This window comes from Aythya ferina, assembly GCF_964211825.1.
Source record: "Aythya ferina genome assembly, chromosome: 17".
NCBI lineage: Eukaryota > Metazoa > Chordata > Aves > Anseriformes > Anatidae > Aythya > Aythya ferina.
The window spans coordinates 4,487,310-4,496,721 of record NC_140316.1 but is presented as its reverse complement, the minus strand read 5'-3'; the positions used below and the strand labels follow the sequence as shown (position 1 = coordinate 4,496,721).

Here is a 9,412-nt window from a genome sequence, read left to right as displayed (position 1 = left end):
CGTGAAGCCCTTGTTTGAAGCTGGGGGCACAAAGATTGCAGTGCCTGTGATGGATGGAGACAAAGACTCCGGCGCTGGAACGCTTCCAGCAGCCGCAGAATACTTGCAGCATTGCTGATGGACATTTTCAGGGTTTCTTACAGCAAGGTTTGTTCTGCTGTGCTCCCCTCAGGATTCCTTCACAGCCCTCTAAGCAAGGGCTGTGGACGTACCCGTGCACAGGCACACGTCCCCAGTGACGGTTCCATGGTCTTACTATGAAAGGAGATGGGCTGTTCCCTTTTCTGCACATTTATTTTTTTAGTTCATTCCTGCCCAGATTCCTCTGTCGTGGCACTTAAGGCAAGCATAGCACTGAGGACATGGGGCTCAACCCCCTAAAAAAATCCCTAGCCAGATTGGTCTTTTAGCTGACTGCATTCACACTGACTTGAAACTGGTAGCAAGAGCTGTGTTTAAGCTGCAGCTGATGTTAGCATAATTTCCCTCTCCCCTCAAGCATGAATTAAAAAAAAATCCCCTTTTAAAAGAGGCGTCTAAAACCCCTCTCTCTTTGCTGATGTGAACCTGATTTTACCGAGCTATCATAGAATCATTAAGTACTGGAATAAATGAAAATTGACACTGAAATGTATCCCAGCTACACAGGGAGGAGAGAAAAGGAAGAAGAAAGGAGAATGGAGGACAAGATTTTGGAGGGAGAAAAAATTGAGAGTGAGGGGAGGTCAGCTAGGGTCCTGTAACCTCTTAGAAAACTGACACTGACTCCTGTTCTACCCCAAAGAGACCGTCTTATTTTCATCTTTTGGCTGCCACCCTGGCTTGCTTGTTGGTGCTTTCGGATGCTTTCCAAGCACTGCTGCAGCTCCCTGTCCCACCTTGGCCACGGCAGCAGCAAAGCAAGCAGGAGGAAACCAAACAGCTCAGGCCACTCAAGTACAGTACAGCAACAGACTGAAAAGAAAGCAGCAGAGCCCAAAGGGCCTGAGTAACAACAAGGAGGAAGACAAACAAGTAGAGCCACTCAGAAGCTGTCAATTGCCAGCCAGACAAGCTCCCGTGGAAGGAGACAGGTTAAAGGAAGAGCAGTGCCCATACGGCAGCTCAATCCCAGAGCTTTTCCCCTCGTTTCATAATGATGAGTTAACAGGGACTGGAAGAGAACAAAACGCAGAAGACATCCACAGCAGAAATCAGGACACCCTGCTGAGGATGGCTGCCCTGAACTCAAGTCATTTGAGAGCTCACCTTGGTAGACACTTAAAACCTAGGAAGATCATTAACAAGCTAATAAGAACCAGCAGCAAAAGGAGCATAACCTGGACTCGCTGATGTGCTTCATTCTGAATAATGAAAGGGCAAAAGCGTCCAGACACTGAGTCACTGCAGCTAAAACACGGCCACAGAAGATGCTGTGATTTGTGTTCTGTCTCTGTCCCACCCTTTCCTTAATGGTGCAGCCACTGCTACACCACAGTGCTCTCCATCACGTCCCATTCTGCCTCTCACTGTTCCCACTGCTCAAAGCGCAGTAATTTCTTACATGTGACAACACCCTCCAGAAAAACAGACTGCAGCGTGCTCCGTGCAACCCAGCTCAAAGCCCTCCATTGTCTCCGCAGAGCCCCAGAACTGCTGCGCTCCACAAGCCCACCGTGCTCCTCTGGAAGTCGCTGGATACAATAGCTGAAAAACGAGCAAAGCAACCTTGCGTGGTTGGACCCCACAAACACAAAACTAGCTCCAGACACACGCCTGTTTCCAGTTCACCAAGGTTCCTTATGTCACAGTCCTTCCCCAAGTCACCAGGCCACTTGTTTGCAACGAAAAAGGCTGCGTTCAATGCCCAGCAGTGAATTTTTCCAACGCTGCAGCACGGTGGGAGGCAACGCTTCCCAGAAAGTCTCGAGATTTCATCTCCTTCCTTTTCTTCTTTTACGCTTGTAATGTTTTGCAATGGTGATAAATAAAAAAAAACAACACAGCGCTTATTATGCAGTAGCTTTACTGTGCTTCTGCTTCTTCCCTCTCCCCCTGCCCAAGGCCACGTCAGCACTACACAACAGAAAGGTAACAGCAATGCTTTTGCTCAGGTAACTCAGAATGAGCTCTTCTTGTGAAAACCTCTGGGGGATGCTGCATGGCTAGGCCTGATTTGGCAGTCCACACCAACCTCCCGCTCTGTTGTCCTGGCTTTACTCTGGCTAGCCGTATTCAGGGAGAAACCCGTTTATGCCTCATCTCTGATACGATCCTACAAGCCTCAGATCTGCTTTTATGTTGGTTGTATTACATATTTCAGCACGAAGGAGCACAGCAGAGCTGCTCTACTTTTTCTGCAGCAAGACGTGTATTTACCTGAACAAAATCTTTTCCACCAGACCTTTTTTGGAAACACGTTGAATACAAATTCGGGGAAGCATAAAGAAGAACGCTGCAGAGAGCTTCTGGATGCGTAAGGGTGACATTCAGAAACAACATAAAATAAAAACACCTTCCCTTCTTTCAACTTCCCACGCACAAACGTGCTGCAAGTAGTTCCCACAAACTATTTCATACATCCTGGATGGGCTTGAGAGAGCACCTCTGCCAGCACCTTTCTTCGTTTCCAGGTGGCCACAAGAAAGGCTCCTGCCCGTGGCCGGACAGGGGTGACTCCTTTCTGGAGGTCCCCCGGCCTCTCCCAGGAGCAGGCCTCTAAATTCGTCCTCTCCCTGCTGGCCTGGCCCCTGCTGTCCTCGGAGGGTAACAGTAAGGGAGCCAAGGATTCCAGCAGGCTCCTCGGCTACGAAGCGGTGTCACTGTTGGCTCCTTCATTGTGATTAACTCCTTGACATCCTCCTCCCGTGACAAGTGGGGGAGGACAGGCTGAACCGGGTGATTAATTTCGCAGCGAATTGCCTCCTTCCCTTCCCAACCTCGCCCCCACCCCTGATGCGTACGGCTCAGCCCGATGTTACGGGAGGGTTTGCAGCCAGATACAGATCTGAGAGCTGACATTTGCGCTCTGAAAAATTCCGTTTGGGGGCATCCCAAGCTCCTTTGCCAGACCCGGTGGTAATAACATTTGCAAGCTTAAGCCCACCCCACGGGCTCTGTATGAGGGAAAGAAATCCTCTCCTCCCTAGCCTCTCATTCAAATAACAGTAATTAGGGAATCTCATCACTCCAGACCTGGAGAGGGAGGGGACTTTCACAGTAATTGGAGACATTACACGAAGCCACACTGTGCTTATAAAAAAAACACAAGAAAAAAACAAAAAAGCCCCAAACCAAACCAAAATGATGCACACAAAAACCCCCACCCCACCACACACAAGAAGCCAACCCCCTTCCTCCCTGCCAGGTTGGCTCTTCCTGAATACATCGCCTTTTTTGTCAGGCACACTGATGCACTTGTTAATACTAGAAACTACTGGAAGGACTCCTGCAGCCCGATTAAGTGTAATGCAGTGTAAGAAAAATAGGAAGGAGGGGGGAAACCCTTGGAAAGGCAATCGAAGTGAAAAATCTATCACTGGCGCGTTGGCCCCGGCAGAGCCAGGAGTCCTGTTCTCTACACGCTCCGACTTCCCAGTCATTTGCTCTGCCGGACACTCTGGGGACCCCAGCACAGCAAACTACAATTTCTAGTAAATATATCCCAGGGACACAATTAGTTTTTCAGCTGGGGGCATGATAAATTGGTCATGCATAATTCAAGGCCAGAGCAGGCTGGAGTATAAACTGCTCCGTGGCAGCTTCCAGCTCCCTGGCAGAAGAATGCAAATGCGCTGCCTGGCGCAGGGGCCGACGGCTGCTGCTGGTGCTGCCGCCTTCATTTCACAGCCTGCATGCTCCCGGGTCCATCTACGTGCACAGCAACTCCCATTTTAGCCCTTCCTTCTGTGCACCTCTTGGCTATTTGCATTTCACAGCAGCAGAACCATCACTGTCTGAATGGCTTCTGGGAACGACAGCTCCTGGTTATCACAACCTGCACCCCTACTCTATTTTTTCCTTATGCAAGCAAGAGAGGATGGTTTGGGCACAGGATGAGGGTTAGGGACTGTGGGGTCTATTGTCAGCTTTAGGCGGCCTGGGACAAGTAATTTTAAGTCTGTCTCAGTGTTTCCATCCATACAGGGGAGGCAATTCCAATCACGCACCTGCAGCTGCAAGATGCTCAGTTTGGAGACTGCTGAAGGTGGCTGAGGATACACAGCCTAGCTAAAGAAACAGCCTGAAGTTCTCCGAGCTTTCCTTGGGTATTTAAATAAATGAAACTACCCGGTGAGAGCGATCATGTAGGAGAACAAGAAAACTTGCTGCTTAGAAGTCAGCTTCACAATCAATGAAATGAAACCCCAAAGTGAACTCCGGGAGCACTTCAAAACGATGTCCTCGAACTCAGGTTTCTCAGAGCATGCTCTACAGCTTCCCAGCTGGGGATAGATACCAGTGCAGGTGCTGACAAAATTGTTACACGTCTGGTTGCAACAGAAATTAGTATTTGTGGTCTCAGACACAGCCCTACAGCTGACAGCTCTCATTCTCCAGCCGCAGCCTTGCTATCTCACAAAATGCTGAAACCACCTCTCTGGATGTGTTGCCATTTTTCAGCTCTTCAGGGATAGAATACGCATTTTAAGTCCAGTCTATGGGAAATAAGCATTTTAATCCAATCTATGGGCGGGGGCTGTGCTGGAGCCAGCTTCAGGAAAGAAGCTGGTGTGGGGGGGTATTAATAAAGGAGAGAAATGTTTCATTTTGGCAGTATATTTGCAGATACAGCAGCCCTTTAATTTCATGGTCAGTCTCACATACCCGAATAGGTGACTTTGGTTTCTGCCTAGTAGTTAGTAAAAATAATCCAGGCTTGTCTGCTTTAATAGGAATATTTATTTTCTTCTCTAAGCATGACTGTCTGTCTTCGTTCTAGGGAAACCCAGCTCTATCCAAAACAAAATCCAAGCAGAGATAACCGGGGTACAAATCCAGGGAGCACAGACATGAGCCTGGGTAAAACTGACCATGGTCATCACCTTTAAGTGAAACACTTCTGCCAATACTGGAAGTAACACTGGCTGCCATCAATTTCAGGAAAAGAAACAACACAACTGCTCTCAACTTAGTAACACTGTGATGAAATTGAAGTTTCTCATGGTGCACTTTCCTGTACTACACAGTGCTAACTTGCCTCAAAACCCCCGTCTATGGCCCTCCTCCATCCTCTTGCCATCAGCACAGAGAAAAAGAAAAACAGAAGGCACACAAGAGTATTTTGATGCTCTCATTTCACATCCACCAAATACCTAAGTTGCTGGAGGAATTATCGTAACAAAAAATGTCAAAACAAATAAAAACCCTCCCAAAAACCCAATCGCAAAGAAACCACATATCTCATTCACTTTTACGACTTCTGGTATCTTATAACCCTGCTCAAGAAGAAGGAAGTGCCACTAAGAAAGCCTCTTCCTCATTGCCCTGAAATCCCGTCTCCTCCACCCACTCTTCCTGCTTCTTTGTCTTTGGGTCTGCCCTCACACCAGTCTACGTGATGCTAATTCACTGGTTTAAGATAGGTCTGTATGAAACCAGACAGAACCTGTTACTTCAGTTTAAAATTCACTTATCTCAGTTTAGGCTTAGACAGAGGCCAGTGGCCTTCTTGGCAGGACTCCAGCAGTGAGATCTCAGTGCTCCATTTGTCACCACCTTCCTTCGAAGTGCAAACCCCTTCTGCCATCTCGGAATGTCACCACACACACTACCACCTTCGCAAAGAACTCAAGAATTGTATTTCCTCCAAGCCACCAAGTCCCTTCCTATCCCAATTAAGCAATAAAATAAAATAAAAATACATAAACCTTTTGAAATTTAAGTCGTGTTTCAAAGGTCAGCTCTGTTCACACCAGCCCACAGGGATTACATTCAAAAACACTGAACAAAATTTTATAGTGCTAACAAGGATTACTATTGTACGCACACTGGTGGACTTTTTTTTTTTTTTTTTTTTTTTTTAAATCTTCACACATGACTGTCTGCTCCATTACAACAGGGTTCCCTGACACATGGTGCACTGCTGTCCCAAACTGCAGGGGGCTGTTCACCTTAGATCAAACCCACTTGCGGAAAAAAATCTGTTCAGGTAACTTTATTTTTTCCTTTCAGCGTACCTTAAAATCTCTCTGAAAGAGATAACGTGATTAATAAACACCAGTGGCTTCAGGATACAGGATGTCTGTGCAGTGCACTTTTGAATTACGGGTTTTATGATTCTTGGCACACCCTTCATGCTTTGGTTCAAATGGACGGTTACTTCCAGAAAGAGTTCTTGATGGGGTACAAATTTAGTTTATTTCTGTAAGAAGGCAGGTGTGTGTGTATGTGCATATTCAGGTGTGCAGTTATGGATTATAGGCTTGAGTACAGACACAACCAGAACAACTAAGTCAATACACAAGCTGAACACTGCAAAATACCACAAGACGGTTAGAAAAAAAGTCACGAGGGAAATCACATCAAGAGAAAATAGTGAATGGTCACGTGTCAAAATCATGAACTTCCCAGTGAAGATTCCTAGGTGCAAACTGAAGAGATGCTGAGAAACTGCAACCATGACCGTGAATGATCAGCGTCAGGAAGCTTACGTAAAGAACACTTCACAGATCATCCATTAAAGGAAAAAATTGGAGTGTCCCTACCCATACAGCAAAGGAACAAAAACCCCCAAAGTATGAAGCACACTTGCTACATAGCCTGAAGGCCACCAAGCACCAGCTCTGACGCACCATCGCGTAAGATGCAATCGTGGCCCAAAGGGCCCTCTGCAAAGCGCACGCTGCCGCTAACCATTACAACGAAGAGCCTGTCAAGCCTGGTGTCCCAGATGCTCTCAGCTGGCAAGGAACAAACGAGCGAGGAGGAAGCTCCAAGATACCACAGCAAAACAACAGTCCTCTGGGATCGACCCTGCAGAAGGCTCTCCACAAATACTGCTGTGCTTTTGTGTACCTGTAACCCTGCATGGGCACAGGCAGAGCTACGGGATGGCAAGCTGCACAGGAGCACTACCTATGTCACCACCACCTTTCAGACAAAACTCTGATTTTATTTATACAAGAGCACTGCAAGTGGAGCCTCCCAGGAATTTACAAGGCTAGGAAATTAAAACTGCAGCTTGGTCAGAAGTATTAAAAAGCCTTGGTGGTTCCGTGAAGCCAACAGCCCCCGATGGAGGCTCAACCAGCAACTCCTTCCTGGGTTTTCGCTGGAAAAAGATTAGAAGCACATTAGGTATAATATACCCATATGCTTTGTTTTGCTTCCTTTTTGTTTTGCCTTTTTTAAAAAGGAAGAGTGAGATAGAAACTTCCCCTCCAGAACATTAAAAGTAACAAATTTTAAAAAATTATTAACAAACACTAACCTCAGATCATTAGCCAGCCTGGCAGCAGACCAGAGAAAATTTATAGCCGACATGCAACATCAGCTTTCATCCAGAAATGCTAATTTCAGTAAAATGAATAGTGTGTGGGCTTTTCATACTGCTTTGCATTTGGCTCCTCACAGCCCTGTTTAAAGCCTGGGAACCGGCCATATAGTTAAACTGCACAGATGTTCAACAATCTGTACTTGTGTTAATTACCCTAATGTGAGCAGAAACTCAACAGATCCCTGCTAATGAAGGAGAAAGTTTTCCAGTGTGACTACCGTATGTTTCATTGTCACTGTATTACCAAGCTTCTCCCCCTCCTTCCTCCGCCCCCCCAGCTCCTATTCTCTCCATCTCCTTTGCATTCACATCACCCTCCTACCTCAGCATGCATGAATTGGACCAACTAATGACTGTGTATTCGCAACATGGCAGACACCATTAGGCTGATCGGAGGTGCGGCTGCTGAATTTTAACAGGCAATTTTAAACAAGGTAAGAAAAACAGATTCATCATGCTCCCGCTTCTCCCATCCCCACCCATCTGCCATGCTTCTGCCCTTGCCACGGCTAAGAAACGCCGTCGAAGTGCAAACACACTTCCCCCCCATAAAGCACAGGAGCATACAAAGCAATGCAAATAGATGTTGCTGGGCAATTGCTGGGGATAGAAGCCGGAGAGTCAGGCGCATCCAGGAGGATGGACTGAAGCAGACAGCTCAGGAGCACAGGTGCAACACAGGCGTGGAAGGGCACACGCTGCTCTAGCCAAAATCCGACAGGGGTGCTCCTGCCTGCTGCTCCCCTGTGAGGAAGGGAGAGCCGCCGAGTTTCTTTGTGGGAACCAGAGAGCTGCGAGTTGCGCGCTCAGGAGGCAAGATGGGGTTTCTCGAGGGCACGATAGGAAGCGCAAAGCAACGCTCAAGTGATCAGCACTGCCAGTAGCAATGAACCAACACTGCTTCTCAACTTAACCCAGCATTAAAACATACTCGACCTCTGCAGAACAACTTCCCCCGCCGAGGATCTCGCCTTCTCTTCCAGCGCCACTCTGCCCGGCTCCCAGCTGCCAATCACCCCCAGCCGCTTCTCTCCAAGCCATCTGCTCAGCAGCAGCAGGCCAAGGGCCGGGTGAGGGCAGCCTCCTCTCACCCACTGAGCCCCAGCGACCTGTGAGTGATACCAGCCCCATCCAGAGCCTGAGTTCATATCTCCCTGGTGCCACCGATTCCCAGTCAGGCTGGGCTGCACCAGCAAATCGCGACACAACGACCCTCATGGGAGCAGCCCTGCTTGCCATGCTTGACTTGGCTGGCAAACCACCCCCTACGGAGGAAGAGGGGGGTGAAAAAGCCAACACTGCTCGTTTATTGCAACTGCCCTGCTACCTCAGCCTCTTTTGTTGCTCACAGAGCCGAGAACCTGCAAGCTCAGTAAGGGAGCAGAAGGAAACCGCCCGTGTGGACACAGGGCCACATGGCGGCACGATGCCCTGGCGCCATTTTGTAGCGCTGCTCCTCACAAGGCAGCACTCGCTGCCCCTCCTCACCCGCAAAGGCCTCAGCTCCCTCTCGAAATCCTTGGTTTTCATAAAGTGGGGGGAGAAACGTGACAGAAAGAGGTGGGGAGGGGATCCGGCATAACCCAGAAAGGGCTGGAAATTATTTAGAGAGCACTTGGCTCTTTTCTCCTACCTCTTCATCATTAGTACTGGAAGCAACACAGCTGTCTAATGGCAACTTCAGGCACCCATGGGCCAGCGAAGCGACATTTTCCACACTTAAATAACACTGAGCTGATTTAATTACTGCACTTAATAGTAACAAAAGATGTCTCAATTTAATCTTCAAACGGCCCTCCAAGATCAAAATACAGCTGGCTGGATAACAAGATGGCCTAGGCCAGCAAACAAGTAGGTCCAATTTGTTCAAGAGCCGCATCCACTCCTCAGTATGAAAGGCCAAGGAACACTTGTGTGCCGAGCGAATCAAAGAAA

At 48.0% G+C, this 9,412-nt stretch overlaps 1 protein-coding gene across 22 annotated transcripts in view; it reads right to left on the bottom strand.

Annotated features, from left to right (window-relative positions):
• Nucleotides 1–9,412, bottom strand: part of FBRSL1 (fibrosin like 1) — a 515,953-nt gene that overhangs the window by 78,466 nt on the left and 428,075 nt on the right. The window lies entirely within an intron of this gene.